The sequence below is a fragment of the Octopus sinensis genome, linkage group LG1 (assembly GCF_006345805.1).
Source record: "Octopus sinensis linkage group LG1, ASM634580v1, whole genome shotgun sequence".
Lineage (NCBI taxonomy): Eukaryota > Metazoa > Mollusca > Cephalopoda > Octopoda > Octopodidae > Octopus > Octopus sinensis.
In genome coordinates, this window is record NC_042997.1 from 35,110,726 (window position 1) to 35,128,225 (window position 17,500).

The following is a 17,500-nucleotide window of genomic DNA, read 5'->3' on the forward strand; positions in this document are numbered from 1 at the left end:
ATATATATATATATATATATATGTTCATTTTATATATATGTACAAAGGAAAAGTGAAAGGAAAGAGAGAGATTTGTATGTGAATGTGTGAGTGTGTGTTTATATGCGCGTCTAGACCCTGGAACGTCCAACAATAGAATCTTTTCAAATTGGTAACACAATATCTTTATTATTACTTTATTAGTGTGATAGACCATTGGATGTTGCATCGATCTAAATTCATACTTTATATAAGTGACTCATGCTCGAGATGTGCAGTGTAATCAGTATCATCGTCGTGTAATTTTAAGTCAAATTGTCCTTACTCTTGGATAACCTAGGTCAGAGATTTTCTTTGTAATCAGCGTATTTATAGATATAATCCACAATAAATGAAAGTTCAAGTTTCTAATTTAGCAGAAATACATTTCATAATCGAAGAATAGAATATATTCTTTTCTATTCTAGGTACAAGGACCGAAATTTTGAGGGAGAGGGCCAGTCGATTACATCGACCTCAGTACGCAACTGGTACTTAAGTTATGGACGCTGAAAGGATGAAAGGCAAAGTTGACCTTGGCGAAAATTGAACTCACAACGTAAAGATAGACGAAATGCCGCTAATCATTTCGCTCGGTGTGCGAACGCTTTTGCCATCTCGCCGCCTCGAAGAATAGAATATAGACGGTTACTGGAATGTGTGCTACATGTGTAGTGGCTAGCTATCTATTATGGCGAAGGCCGGACAGAAGGGTCACACAGGAGAGCTAGGGAGAAGGGGAGATAATAAAGCGGTGGAGATTCCAAAACGAAGTTGCGCGTGCGTGTGTATAAGAGAGTATGTATGTGCGTGTGGAAGAGGGCTGGTGATCTTGACGTGTGCGTGTGTGTATGTGTAGGTGTGGAAATGTGGGTCTGGGAAGTGGTCAGTGCTGATGTGTGCGTGGTAGTGTGTTATAATGTGATGTGTTGTGTGTTATGGTGGTGTAAGATGTAGTGGTGTGTGGTGTGTTGGTTTTGGGAGGTGGGTAGGCGGGAGTGGGGAAAGCAAGAGTGTGGTATGGGTAGGCAAAGGGTGCGATTAAAGTTGGGATATGTGGGGTTAAAGGTGGGAGTGGGTGTAAGGGATGGGGTGGGGTGGCTTGGGGAAGGAGAGGAAAGGTGGGGTTATATATATATACAGCGTGTCCCCAAAAAATGTATACACACCTTAAATAATTGTAAATTTGTTATTTTTTGTAAGCCTAGTACTTATTCTATCGTTCTCTTTTGCCGAACCACTATGTGTATACATTTTTTGGGGACACCCTGTATATATCCATCTTTTATCTCTTTCAGTAACTGGAATGCGGCCCTCTTAGGCAAAACTTTGAAGAACTTTTAATTGAATGAATTGACAACAATGCATACTTTTTTATGGCTTGTATTTATTCTATTGGTTCCTTGTGTTGCTAATTTTCGGGGACGTAATCCAATAAACACCGATCGTCAAGCCGTAGCTGGAGATAAATACAAAGACACACACACACAGATATATAAAAACACACGCACACACACACACAAATAGACGTGTGCGTGTGTATGTGTGTGTGGACGTATGAATACGCACTGGGACTGAACGTGGAACCATTTCGTTGTGAAGCAAACACCTTACCACGCAGCCACTCACACACGCACACACATACACACAGAGTAACACGCACACATGTAAATATATATATATACATATATACATGCATACGTATATTTATCCACATATTTATATACACACATATCGTGTTTACTTTTCTTTTCTAAACTCGGTAATACTTGTATATGGATATATTTTCAGACATAGTAAAAAAAAAAAAAGCCAAAGGTTCATTTATTTTCAGCAGTGATATATAAATTATCACTTCCACACATCCAGCCTGAGAAATAGATACAAACAAAAGCGGAAACTGAGATTTTTATTGAAATATGTAATATTATATGAACGAAAATACAATTGGAATAAAAGAATATGCCATAAACGGACAGATGTACGGATGTACTGGTAGTTATTGTGTGTTAGCGACTGAGAGAGAAAAAAGAGAAAGATATCGTGTAAAAATCGAAGAACACTACACTTAAATGTGTCTTCCTTAGATTGCATTATCCAGTTTTGTGGTGGTATAGGGTAACTTTAAATCCATTGAAGTATATATATACAGACACTAGTCTCCAGCCATTGAATGCGTTTGAAGATTGCTTTAATGTTTAATGGTTTCTCAATGACTCCCTCTACAGACATGCATTCACTCGTGAATAAAAGCCATGTATTTGCAGAAAACTCACTCAAAAGCAAATACGCAAGTACACACATACATATATATACGTATACAAGTAAAATCTCGTCTGACTACAGAAAGAACTGAAGAGTATATTAGCATGTATTTTCTAGTTCTGTTCGTATTCTTCAATAGAATTTCTGATGTGTGATTTATGCTGTCTGTATGTTAAGGGAACGCAATACGAATGAACTATTAATTATTATTTTAATTGCACACATACCGACCTTTAACTTATTCTTGTTTACCGATATACGTGCGCTTAAAGTGCGCTCGATGTGCGCTCACTGTGCGCTCAATGTGCGCTCATTGTGCAGACATATGGTTCAATCTGTAACCACGCCACACAAACCTACGAATACATTATCCACTGTGGGTGACATTGCTGTTTCTTTAGGTTTATTAAGAAAATATAATATTCAATATGTTCATGAACGAGCGATACGATGGGTATGAGTGCTGCATAAAATTCTTTTGATTTGTTTGCGAAAAGATGATCATTGTACTAATTGGATTTTACAATAAGGTAGCTCGTTTTGATTTGTTGTCATTGAGGAGAATACATTGTTCTTGTTATATAACAAACTATTATCTGGTAGTGATAGATCAGCTCCAGTCATGGCTGCCACATTTTTTCAGTCACTGTTTCCGTCTACCTAATATAAAGCGTAATCTCTTTTTCTAAAAATGGGAGGTCTTGATTACAGAGAAATTTAGCTACAAATCCTCGCATGTCCACTAAACATGCAGAGAAGTACTCATTAGGACATAATATTATTAACTGAGTTATAATGTAATGTCTGGAGGATGTGGCAGGTTGGTGTAAAGGTAAAATTAATTTTGTCTTGATTACATATATGGAACGACATAGTTTTTCGTGCCCTGAATCCCTTCTTTAGAGAAAAAGAAATATTTTAATATATACACCGACATCACATTTCGATTAGTTTATTAGTCAGATCGAAGTAGATATAAACTTGGAAATTCATCTCAATTCTGAACGTAATACAGTTTTCAAATTTTGGCACACGGCCAGCAAAATGGGGCGGAGCAGTGACTGGATCACATCGACCCCAGTGTTCAACTGGTACTTATTTTATCCACTCCGAAGGATAAAATGCAAAGTCGCCTTCGGGGGAATTTGAACTCAGAACGCAAAACGGAAGAAATGCCACTAAGATTTTTACTCACCTAGCTAACGACTCTGCTAGCTCACCGCCTTACATCTGAATGTAATATCACCATGTTCTTAGCTCACTGACTTAGAAGTAAGACTTAATGCTTTATTCTTTATGAAAATGTATTTTTCAGTGAAGACAGTAATATTACACTGCTGTCAGGGGTCAAATTAATGGTTAGTTTTTAGCAGGTATTATATAAACTTATTCATTGAGTTTTTTCACCGTGGTTTTCTATTGCTTATGAAAGTGTCATTCTATAGTGTTCTATTATTTCAGATATGTTCGATTATTCCTAGCTCAGATATTTCTTCTCTCTTAACGGATTTGTCATTTCTCTTCTTTTCTGACATTGATTGATCTCCCAGCTTCTCTTTTGTAAGGCTTAAGCCAGTGGATAGGATGTTATAGATGTAATTTGTATGCTTTAGCTATTTCATAGCAGGCATAAACATGGTGAGTAATATCTGTCTATCAGAAGATACTGCTTGTATGTAAGAAATCATAGTAGAAGCATCTAAAACTGGCATACTATCACAGTTATTAATTGCGTAATTTTTGTATTTCGTTTGTGATTTTAGAAGCGTAAATACCATGGAGTTGCATAACGCTACTCTTTCACGATGGCCATAGTTTGACTAAATAAGCAGTGACTAACCTCTTCCAGTATATGATGCATGCTAAATTGAATATTTACATGAGTACACACGAGAAACATGTATAAGAGTCAACGATGGATCGATCGCTTGAAATACCCCGACTACATTGAAATATCAAGAAGCCAGTGTGCAATATTTACTGTGAAGAAAATGTTACTGAAAATACTAAATAGTTAGCAATGAAACCGTCCTTAAGGTGGCTCGTTTCTGGATATAAATAATGAGAAGATTATATGTCTGATTTAAGTGGTTGTCAATGTCCGCCTTACGTTTGTGATATACATCAAGTTCCAGATTAGTAAATATGCAATATCCCCTTTGCACTGGTTTTCATTATATGGGACACTCGGATGTTTTAACATAATACTCAAACATGACTCAAAATTATTAGTGAAATAATGCATTTCCTTATATAAATTTCAACAAGTTGCCAATTTATAGTGTGAAGTAGGCCGATATATTGTCATCAGTAATATGTGTATTAGATACCCAATCTCTAGTTCTTGCATGCATTTGCCTGAATAAATTTTAAAAGTGTGTAAATTGCTCTAAGCATATTTGTATATGATAAGAAACCTGCTAACAAGTTATCTAGTTATTGAACCAAGCTAATTAAGATATCCACGCAGGAACCTTCTTGCCTATAGAAACAAACGTTAAAGACAGGTTTGTGTGTCACATAGCAAGCTAGAGGCGATGGCATCTTGTAGCTAATCAACGGCAGCATGCGTCCTATTTTTCTGGACTGCCATGTTGGCTTGGTGATAACTGTTAATAATTATGAAATCAATATATATTTATGTATAAGTAGCGCTTCAGAATTATACTTAACATACCTATTTCTTTACTACCCACAAGGGGCTAAACACAGAGAGGACAAACAAGGACAGACACACGAATTAAGTCGATTATATCGATCCCAGTACGTAACTGGTACTTATTTAATCGACCCCGAAAAGATGAAAGGCAAAGTTAACCTCGGCGGAATTTGAACTCAGAACGTAACGGGAGACGAAATACGGCTACGCATTTCGCCCGGCGTGCTAACGTTTCTGCCAGCTCGCCGCCTTATACTTAACATACCGCATAAGAAAGGGACTCGTGAATTGTCATACGTGTCTATGTCTAACTTAATATATGCTGTCTATCTGTCTGTCTGCCTGCCCGTCTGTGTGTCTGTCTACCTGTCTGTCTGTCTCTCTCACTCACTCTATCTATCTATCTATCTATCTATCTATCTATCTATCTATCTATCTATCTATCTATCTATCTATCTATCTATCTATCTATCTATATATATATATATGTATATATGTATATATATATATATATATATATATATATATATATATATATATATATGTACGTATATATTTGTGCATATGTATGTATGCATATGTATACACGCCTTGAAAGTCTGCCAGATAGATGGAAGAGCATTGTAGAAAATGAAGGAGTGTATATTTTTGATTAAGAAAGAACTTTATTTATCTTAATTTTGAAAAATAAAAGAAGTATAAAAAAACGCTTTATTTATGGGATGATCTATTTATACAAATTACCAACTACAGTAGTAGGATTAATATTAATAGAAATATTATTATTAATAATAATAATAATAATAATAATAATATAATAATAATAATAATAATAATAATGATAATAATAATGTCACGGATATCGATATTATTAATAGTGGTAATGTTCAATAAATATGAAAATCCTATTACAAACCAATTTTCATCTTTTAGTCTCAAACACAAGGCCAACTGTACGTCCTTAACTCGCAACATTTGGGAACTGAAGGAAAGCTGAATCGAATTGAGCCTTAAATGGGATATTATAAGGAAAGGGCAAGCCTTATAGAGATAATCTATACGGCTACGAGCTGTGTTGTATGGAAACTTAAGAAATTTTTAAGTATACGGACAAGAGCAACCTGATTGATAATAGATTAGACCTAAGGGTATTATGCGTACATAGGGTGACCCGCACTTTTAAATATTTTGGAAATTAGCGTTTAAAGGTGCTACACTTGAACCTGGATAAGGGAAATTAATTTTTAGTGTCATATCTGATGTGAACTTACCCCTAGTAATATACATAATAAGTTATATATTTAATTACTATTCTCTATAATTTCTTATTTTGTTTTCTTATTTTGATACGTTTACCTATTAACTTCTTATCTCTTATATGTTATTCATGTTCTTCAAGAGAGATATATACTTTCTAGTTACTTAAGTCTATGAAAGTTCATTATAACATAGCCATAATGAAGTACAAATATCTGTTTATATTTGCATGTGTGCACATAGTTAAATATGTGTATGTATCTATGCACAATTTATTTTTTCCAATTTTTTTCTGATTCTTACCTTATAATTAATAAATAGATAGTATGATTTATCGCCCCAGTATTCCATAATTACCCAGAGCAATCTTTATAGAAATACCAAATAAGTAAATAATTAAGAACAGGAATGAATATGAAAATAATTCTATGTAATCTTCCCTTTCTAATGTTGAAAATTGGTATATATACATATTTTATCTATTCTAGTTATAATATCATTTTTAATAATCTTAAATTTTATCTTTATACATCATAACAATATTGTTTATATACAATCATCCATAGTGCCCCATGATAATTTCCTCTGTATTAACATCATAGGTTTTATTAGCGTCTTGCCCCTGTAACTGGGAATTAACATCTTGATTTGGCGTCTTCCCCTACCCAGTCGCCTTTATAGACAATTACTTATACAAATCATAAATCCTGACAATATTTATGAATATACCCAATTATAAACTGTCAAATCACTCTGTCTAGCCATTATAAACATACACTGTCCTCTAGCCTTAGATGTGGTAGTTGATAAAAAAGACTAATAAATTATAAATGAACCACAACACTTTACAAGATATGACCCTAACAAACTTCATACAATTCTTAGAAGTGTAGTATATTCTTAGCTACATTAGTAGCAACATGGAATTGCTCTCTTCTTGGTCTATTAGAGAATTTGAGTAAAATTATATTAATGTGTCCAACTGATTAAAAATTCTATTTATTTATGCAGCTGAGGATAGCCCTGCATTTAAACTGATGTAATGATGGCATTGTTCAATTAAATAGAGCCACTTGAAACGGTCGTACTGCATCACCTCTTGATATCTTGTTGCCTATTTTGATTTTATTCAACTTACTTTCAGTTGTACGGATAATACCGCACTGACTTGCTGCTTCGACTTAAGTACCCAATTCAACTGAATCTCAACTATTTATTATGTATATATATACTTATATATATTCATCGGCTGTCCGTTGTACGTCAACGTTTACTGTTCTTCAGTAACCATCTTCAGCAGGCTCTCATATATTTTACAATAACACCTCTGGACAAGTAGCAGCGATAATATTTGTTGAAGGCGAAGCTACTTGATGAAACACAGAAGTCACTCCTTCACATTCTCTGTTAATTCTGCACAACGGCTGGAATTACGAACTTCACCAATTGGTGTCTTTCATTGCGCTCCGTAATACAACGACAAATTGTTCCGTAACAAATTGTTTCGTAACTCAATATGTAAATAATTTATATCATCATGTTTAATAATAATATAATATATATATATATATATATATATATATATATGTATATATATATATATATATATATAATATATATATATATATATATATATATATATATATCACTGTGACCGACCAGGCTATCAGATGTTGCTACACATCGCTGGTCACAATGCGCGTCGCATTGTTTTAGCCTTCAAGTGACGCCACCCCGCTGGCTAAGCGAGCAGGCCAACAGAAAAAAGAACGAGAGAAAGTTGCGGCGAAAGAGTACAGCAGGGATCGCCACCACCCTCTGCTGGAGCCTCGTAGAGCTTTAGGTATTTTTGTTCAATAAACACTCACAACACTCGGTCCGGGAATCGAAACCGCGATCCTACGACCGCGAATCCGCTGCCCTAACCACTTATATATATATACATATATATAAGCACTTATATATAACACCCTCTTGTATACAGAAACGTGAGTAGTCTTCCGCCACATATACTGACTCGGAGAAGATGTTGTTTTGTTCTTTATGCATTAGTAGGTAAAATTTGTAAAAGTACATGAAGCTGCGCTCTGAAAGACATCCTTGAACAATTGATTCTCGGTAGTTACACCTTATCTGTTACAGAAACATCTTCAGTCGTTCATTTTCCAAGAAGAACTGCCATTGTTCTACATAAACAGCAAAATTATTTAGCAAGTGCGCGCATAACTTTGTTAAGCTAGAATGTAGTAATTATAAATGCACTAATCAACGACACACACACGCACACACACAATCACACACACACACTCACACACACACATCCATATGTAAATGTGTACATTTGTATTTACATATGTATAAACTACACCATTAAAATGAAATACCGGTTGGGAATACTAAACTTCTAATACATTTACTTAGAAATGTATACGCTATTCTTTCAGTCTCCGTTGTAATACAATTAGCTTTCTCTTTGCGGACGCCATAATAGCTGTGCTAAAGGCCGAAGAACGTAACATGATCCTTTTGCATTGATACCAGATACTGCTCAGTGTAAGTACGTAAGTGTGTTTAAACATTATGTGTGTACCCGTGGTTACTGTTACATCCGATCTATCTATCTATCTATCTATCTATCTATCTATCTATCTATCTATCTATCTATCTATCTATCTATCTTCTATCTATCTATCTGTCTATCTATCTATATATCTATCTATATATATGTCTATCTATCTATATATCTATCTATCTATCTATCTGTCTATCTATCTATCTATATATCTGTCTATCTATCTATCTATATATCTGTCTTTCTATCTATATATCATCTCTCTCTCTCTCTCTATCTATCTATCTATCTATCTATCTATCTATCTATCTATCTGTCATCTATCTATATATATCTATCTATCTATCTATCTCTATCTATCTATCTATCTATCTATCTATCTATCTATCTATCTATCTATCTATCTATCTATTATCTATCTATCTATATATCTGTCTATCTATCTATCTATCTATCTATCTCTCTCTCTCTCTCTATCTATCTATCTATCTATCTATATCTATCTATCTATCTATCTATTATCTATCTATATATCTATCTATCTATCTATCTGTCTATCTATCTATCTATCTATCTATCTATCTTCTATCTATCTATCTATCTATCTATCTATCTATCTATCTTCTATCTCTCTCTCTCTATCTATCTATCTATATCTATCTCTCTCTCTCTCTCTCTATCTATCTATCTATCTATCTATCTATCTATCTATCTGTCTATCTATCTATATATCTATCTATATATATATGTCTATCTATCTATCTATCTATCTATCTATCTATCTATCTATCTATCTATCTATCTATCTATCTATCTATATATCTGTCTATCTATCTATCTGTCTATCTATATATCTATCTATCTATCTATCTATCTATCTATCTATCTATCTATCTATCTGTATCTCTCACTCTCTCTCTCTCTTCTATCTATCTATATCTATACACACATACACATACACGCTCGCACGTACGCACAGACACATACACGCACATATATGTGAAATGTATTTTGTTATAGAAAACTGATGCGTGAGAAAGTATGCGTGTGTTTATCGGAATATTAATGGTTGCATGAGAAACAATGCACTTATCGGTTAATATGTTTTATTGTTTGTCTTTCAACACACTCAACAGAGCATTAGGCGAAAACGAATGTGATTCACATTCTGTTTAAAACAAGGCATTATCAAAATCGTTACTGTATCGAATAGAATAAATTGCTGTGTGTGTGTGTTTCTAGTCTTTGTGCGCAGAGCTTCCATCTCCAGTCTATGCCGAATTTATTTGCTATTGACTGCCGATAAAGTTTGAGTGGGGAGACTTTCTATGTCTGGGCAACCGCTGCTTTTCTAAAAAAAGAAAATCAGTCTGCATTTTGTCAAAGAAATGTTTGGATAGTTCCATAGTTTTGAGTCATACAAAGACCCGGACATAAATATATACATACATACACGCACGCATGCATGCATACATACACATATACATATTTACATACATGCATACATTCAAGCTCAGTCTGAAAGATTGCTTGGGGTCACGGGTAAGTAATATAAATCTGTAACTATTATCTAATTTATACTATATATGCGTTAAAAGATATGTAGCCAATGGCAGCACTTCAGTAATCGCAGCTGCCCGAGCAATGACCATGCTCCAACATCCACAAACTCTGCGTCAAAACTAGAATATCTCTATTATATCTATCTATCTATCTATCTATCTATCTATCTATCTATCTATCTATCTATCTATCTATCTATCTATCTATCTATCTATCTATCTGTCTGTCTGTCTGTCTGTCTGTCTGTCTGTCTGTCTGTCTGTCTGTTTGTCTGTAGGTCTATTACTAGTAGTTAGATCAAGTAGAGGCTTTTGAGTACGATGGGAGAATGCAATAGTAATTCGTAGAGACTTAATGAATAACATCGATGTGTCGATTTTCCCTCACGGCAACTTGCCAAAACAAGGAGGTAGCTTTGCTACTCTAAATACTGCTTTCAGGTACTGGAATGCAGCATACAGAGATATTGTATAGGAAAAGTTTAAGAAATGGATATGGAAAATAAGGACTCCAACAGTCCCTTTTCATATCACAATTTGCATCAATTTTCTAAATTGGTAAAAGAGACGTTTCTTTCTTTTGCCTTCATTTTCTTTCTCTTTGATGATGTATATTTGGAGGCAAAAAATAAATAACGTTCTATAGTCTGAATCAAACAACTTTTGTTCCTTTTCATCTCTCTTTCTATTGCTCCTATTCTATACATAGAAACATAACAGACATACACACGTATCATAAATACATGTATAATCCGGTATTTAGAATCCGGAATGTATATGGATATTTCTGTTGTGGATTGTTTAAGTCAACACAAAAAGTATTCCATCAATAAAAATACAGATTCATATGATTTAAATATGCCTTTAAAATATAATACTGAAATATTACGGTTAAATACATATGCACACATACAAACATACATAACTACATATATACACACACATATATATGCATACCTAAATATGTATATATATATATATCATACGCCATCATTTTTGTCCAAAAATCAAAGTGTGTTAAAAGATTATACGAAATGAAAAATCATTGAAAACATATCGCAAAATATATATTTAAATTTTGTATATTGGCGATTTGCCAGAGTAAAATGACTGTTTTATTTGTTCAATGTAAAAAAAATGTCCCTTACAAAAAAATACTTCTCTAACACACACACACACACATACACACACACACACAAACGCACACATACATATATATAAATATAAATCTCACTACGTCTCCCTTTATACCTATCTATCCATACCTATGGGTATATATATATATATATATATATATATATATATGGTGGTTGTCTACTCCTTATACAGAGTTTGACCACCTCCTGTACCTACACCTTAGCACCATCATGGCGGCTGATGTGACGTTTAAAACCAGACAGTGTTCTGAAAAGACACCCACATAGACTGCACCTCTGATTTGGATCATCAATACTAGCAGATAAGTTCTGCTCTTTGTAGATCTTGAAATGTCTTTTGAATCCTTTTCTCACAAAAAGATCCTTGTCATTCACCCTTCCGATCGTTACATTGTTCCTTAGATCTCTTTTGAGTCTTGCATTATTCTGGCCTCTTCAAATGCTTTTATTCCACTCCACACCTTTGTTCGCCATCCAATTCAATCCGAAGCAAAGGTTTCTATAACTTCTGTAAGCATTCCAAATGAATTCATAGTAGTCCCTATGCCTTCCTTGAAACTCTTTGTAGGTTTACGCTGATAGCGTTTCCCCTCTGCAAGCTCACCATAAAACAGCTGTTTCGGCATGCGCTCCTCTGCCATTCGAACAATATTGCCACACCATCTAAATTGGTTCCTCAAAAATCATAGCTTTAATTGAGGTGATGCCTGCAGAAGCAAGGACATCTGTGTTTGGAGTAAAAAAAAACTCCATTTAATTTTTTAAATGAGATGAAGGCATGCGTATGTATACGTGTTTGTGTATGCATGTATGTATATACATATGTATGTATGTATGTATTTTTCAGCTATTGTCTCGTTCATTCGACTATTCAGTCAACTGTACCAGAATTCGTGTAGCTATATTTAGTTTTATCTTTTCCACATTCCTCTCCTACGCTTTCTCACTTTTCCTCTGTTTTTCTGTAATTCATCAAATCTTCCTGTTTATTATTTTTTCTTTATTTAATTAAACTTTGTTATTTCACCTTTTTCCCCAGTTAACTATATTTATTTCTTTGCTAATTATCATTATAATCATGTAATTGCTAATTACACTTGTTGGTGAGCTTTGTTATTTTTATTCAATAAAATTAACAATTTTATTTACTTGCTAATTTTAGTTACATTTATCGATTTCTCGACGTTATTGCTACTGTTATGATTCGGATCTAGAAGCGTAGTAATGTTGCTTCAGACAGCATGGATTTAGAAGTAAGGACAACCATTCATGAATATGACGTTAAATTGGTGGCCTTACAAGTAGGCGGATCTAGATGTGGCAGTGTATCAAAATTGGTGGTCATGTACAGAGTCCAGGAGGTCACATTCCTTCAGCGGTCTAAAGGATGTTCGAAGAACACCTCGCTCATTAGTATCGACTTGAATGGCATCTTAAACACATTGTTTTGTTGCAGTTGCTAGAAGTGGATGTAAAGGTCTCTCAGTCCAGGTCAGCTAGTTCTAGCTGTCCGGCAAGTATCGCCAGAATTTTTCGAATGCATTAATTGGAATTCGAGAAACTGCTGCGAGTCGTCCAGGTTAAATTTAAATATCAATTTTGCTGGGTTAACCGATAATAATTGTATAAGTTTACCAGAATTTCTGAGACCTGACTTCAAAAATATGTATACGTTGTGTCAGCTGAAACAACATCAATAAGCAGGGTCTTGTGCACTCAAAATTAAATGATCCTTTTCCAATCAAATAATGAAGGATAGGATTTATGAATTGGTTAAGAGGCGATTGGTGACATGTGCGAACAATTGCAGTTGCCGTACATAGACGCTTTCATAGGACATCTCTATTTAACATAACTTTATTCATGGGTCAAAAGCATAATAGATGACGGGCCCTCAGCGTCTGAAATATTGTTAGTGACTCCATAAACTCCAAACATAGGACAACGTGACTGACCTCATATTCAAGAGTGTTATTAGAAAGTACTTTCTGCATCATTGAGGACAGTCTGTGTGGTATCTTCCGAAGAATATTTTGATCAGGAATTGTTGACAGTTTGCTTCGTCTAACATTGCTACCGGAAAATATTTTTTGTTTGAAATATAATTCATAGATATTATCGTGTTGGAGCTGTTATCGCCTAAGCATACATGAAATCACCACACTGTGGAGAAACTAGATAATAGAAAGACGGTTGGGGGAACGACGTAAATGCTGGCTTCTAATAGATTGGATCAAAGTTTATTGATGAGTTTTCTCGTTAGGTCAGACATGACATATCAGACCTGTGATTAATGGATAATGTGGACATGGTAACCCATCTCTAGATTATCCAACGTATTTTTTCTAGAGTTAAGTATTAGTTCAGGTTGGTGTGCCTTATTTTTTTCTGGTATCACTGTTTTATTCGTTTTAAATTTATTCTTTTTTATTTGTTATTTCCTCCTTAAGATTTCTCCTGCGTACAGTTCCCAACGACCACAATCCGTTGGGCTTTTAAAATACGCTCTTGCTGTTACTACTACTACTACTACTACTACTACTACTAATACTACTACCACTACCACTACTACCACCACCACCACACCACCACCACCACCACTACTACTACATTACTGATTGCCATTTTTATTGCTCTTTTTACCAATGATATCTGTTTTACATTTTTCAAGAATTATATTATGCACATCTTTCATTTCTTTATTTTAATTATTTGTATCATTAAACACTTTTTATTACTGAATTTATCTAATTGGTTTACTTTTTTTTTTTTTTTTTTTTTTTTAGAATTTCTCAGTCGAATTCCATAACCTTTCCTACATTATAATATGATCTATTTCTAATGATCTCTTCCCCTTTCATCCATTTATTTTTCAACAAGTATTTTTTCCATTTATCTTCCTGTATTTTTTCCTTTACAATTTTATTGGATGTTAATCTATATTTTTTTGCATGTGTTAGCAATGTGCATAGTAAAGATATAAGCGAGATCATTAGCCATTTGCTACTTTGACTCTACTTCAAGTATCTGATGTTCTCCATAGTATTACTTTAAGTATTTTAGTTTATTTTATGATAATATTTTGTTAAATGTTTATTTTTTTCGATTCTATAAATTTTATTCTATTTGATCTCGTGTTAGAAAGTTTGTAAAAGTCGATTGATGCTACAGTTTTTTTCTTTTAGCAGGAACTCAAAAGAACTCTTATAATCTTTCATTATTCTCTTCCCTAAACTAATAAAAACAAACAAACAAATAAAATAACACGAACGTGAGATACTTAAATGTGCTGAATCTAACGCCAAAAAAAAAAAAAAAATCATACATTTGCAAAACACACATTCACATACAGTCAATGCATAATGTATACATCGAATGGTTATCAAGCAGCGCCCATTAGAAATTCACATTACACAAACACACGGACACATATAGATATACACACGTACGCACACATGCGTGCATGTAGACACACAGTACATAGTGCCTGGATTAAAAGCTTACATTATGTATGTATGTATGCATGTATGTATGTTATGTATGTATATATATATATATATATACATATATATATACACATACATATGTATATATACAGACACATTTATATATATATATACATATATATATATATGTATATATATATATACATATACGTGTATATATATATAGATGTGTATATATATATATATATATATATATATTATATATATATATATATATATATATATATATATACATACATATATACATACATATATATATTACATATACATACATATATATATACATGTGAAATGTATAAAGTATTTTCGTACTTAATTCCTCTGTTGATTTAATTATAGTGGGACATACACATTTAAAAACATTAAATACAAATACCCGTCTGTGCAAATCAACAAAGTCAACACATTTCAGTGATTTTAACTCTCTTCTAAAGTATTTTCATAGAAATTTCAGTGCATTTACCCGATGTTCATTCGAACTCCCACTAAGTCAAGGTACATATAATCTTTAACAAACGTAGAGCCATATGTGTAGTTAAGGTAATGAAAGAATCACAAATGTATAACTCAATGAAAATTTGGCTGCTATTGTATATAAAATTTATACCTCACTACCCGTAAAATTACAGCGAGTGCTGCAACTTGTGCCGTATGGAAACGTTATGATACTGTTCTGTAACTGGCTATTTTCCATATTTACTGAACTATTTAAGAAACGTTTTCTATAAAATAAATACTTACGACATAATTGTTAAACACAAGCATAAAAAATACCTACCTACCTACCTACCTACGTACATACATACATACATACATACATACATGCATGCATACATACATACATACATACATTCATATACATTCATATATATATATATTATATATATATATATATATATATATATATATATAATATATATATATATATGGAGGCGCAATGGCCTAGTGGTTAGGGCAGCGGACTCGCGGTCGTAGGATCGCGGTTTCGATTCCCAGACCGGGCGTTGTGAGTGTTTATTGAGCGAAAACACCTAAAAATGCTCCACGTTCATTAATAAACACACGCACACGCAGACAGGATTACAGACACACACATAAATATAGTCCTCAAGATGTGCTGTTTCATTTACGAATTTATGAATAAGTACTCTAATAACAAATTGTACGTGTATACAGATTGAGACACTCACGAACGCATATATCTGCGTCTATGTGAATTTCTGTGAGTTTGCATGTACTACATAGAGGAGAGCCTAAAAAAATTAAAAAATCAAAAAAACAGAAACACGGTGCTAATTTTTCATCAGAAAATATAATGAAATTATAATTTCAGATGTAATAAAAGCATTAATACTCGTTGAAAATGAATTAGAATATTAAATTAGCATGGTATTTCGTTTTGAGAACCTTCTTTATTTTTATCGAATTCATGCGTAAACACTAAATTTAAACTTTTGTAAACATAAACTTGAACATATATACTTGTACTTATATATACTTATAAGCATATGTAAACATTCGTGTGTACACGCACGCACACACACATATATAGGGGGCACGAGTGACCTAATAACTTGATGCCTAAACGTAGGAGACAGTGATAGACTTTTGCGCTCAGCATATTACTTCTCCATAAGTTCCCAGAATCCATGACTTATAGGCACTTCCATATCAAATCATTCGTATCTTTTACTGTAGGCTATGATGGTTGAACAGAGCAGGATACATCCCAAATAATAACAATGTATTATTTCTTACTACAGTCATAGTAATTCTTGTGTAGCAAAATAATTATAAAAGCTATAATTATGAAATTATGTAATAATGACAGCAATCCAGGCACAATGCCTGAAATTTGGGGAAGGGGGTTAGTCGATTACATTGAGCCAGTACACACCTGGTACTTATTTTATCGACTCCGAAGGAATGAAAGGCAAACATCGACCTCGGCGGAATTTGAAGTCAGAGCGTAGCGACGAGCGAATACAGCTAAACATTTCGTCCAGCACGCTAACGATTCTGCCAGCTCACCGCGTTAACTTTCTGCTATAGGCACGAGGCCCTGAAGTTAAGGGTGAGGAGATTAGTCGATAACATCGACCCCAGTATTTCACTAGTACTTAATTTATCGATCCAATGCAGGACAACAAACGTTAAGGCAAAGCCGACATCTCAAGTCATATACATTATTATTATTGGAAAAAATTCAAAGCCTGACAGCTGTTTTGGGGATATACCCGAGTATGGAATATTCCGTCACGCGAGATAGGGAACAAAAAGTGGGAAATGAAAAGGGTATATATTAATGAAATTATGACATAGAGGAAAGGAAGAAAAAAGAAGCATAAAAGTTCACAGTTTAACTTTCCGATGTTGTTGAAACAAATGCATAAATTCTTAGGCGTAATTCTGCGCGGATCCATGTGTGCTAAAAACCTGATATTGTAAACATCCAGAGAAATAAGATGCGAACATATAACAGAATGGTAGTGGAGGTGGCTATT

General features: G+C 33.7%; 1 protein-coding gene and 1 long non-coding RNA gene across 3 annotated transcripts in view; one reads left to right on the forward strand and one right to left on the reverse strand.

Annotated features, from left to right (window-relative positions):
* Positions 1 to 6,887, forward strand: part of LOC118761389 — a 14,117-nt gene extending 7,230 nt beyond the window's left edge. The window contains exons 2-3 of the long non-coding RNA XR_004997343.1: positions 3,654 to 3,656; positions 6,802 to 6,887. This is a non-coding gene — a long non-coding RNA (uncharacterized LOC118761389). The remainder of the gene's footprint in view (positions 1 to 3,653; positions 3,657 to 6,801) is intronic.
* LOC115218923 (neuronal acetylcholine receptor subunit alpha-10) overlaps positions 1 to 17,500 on the reverse strand; it is a 1,131,344-nt gene that overhangs the window by 407,823 nt on the left and 706,021 nt on the right. The gene's annotated exons all lie outside the window — the stretch shown is intronic.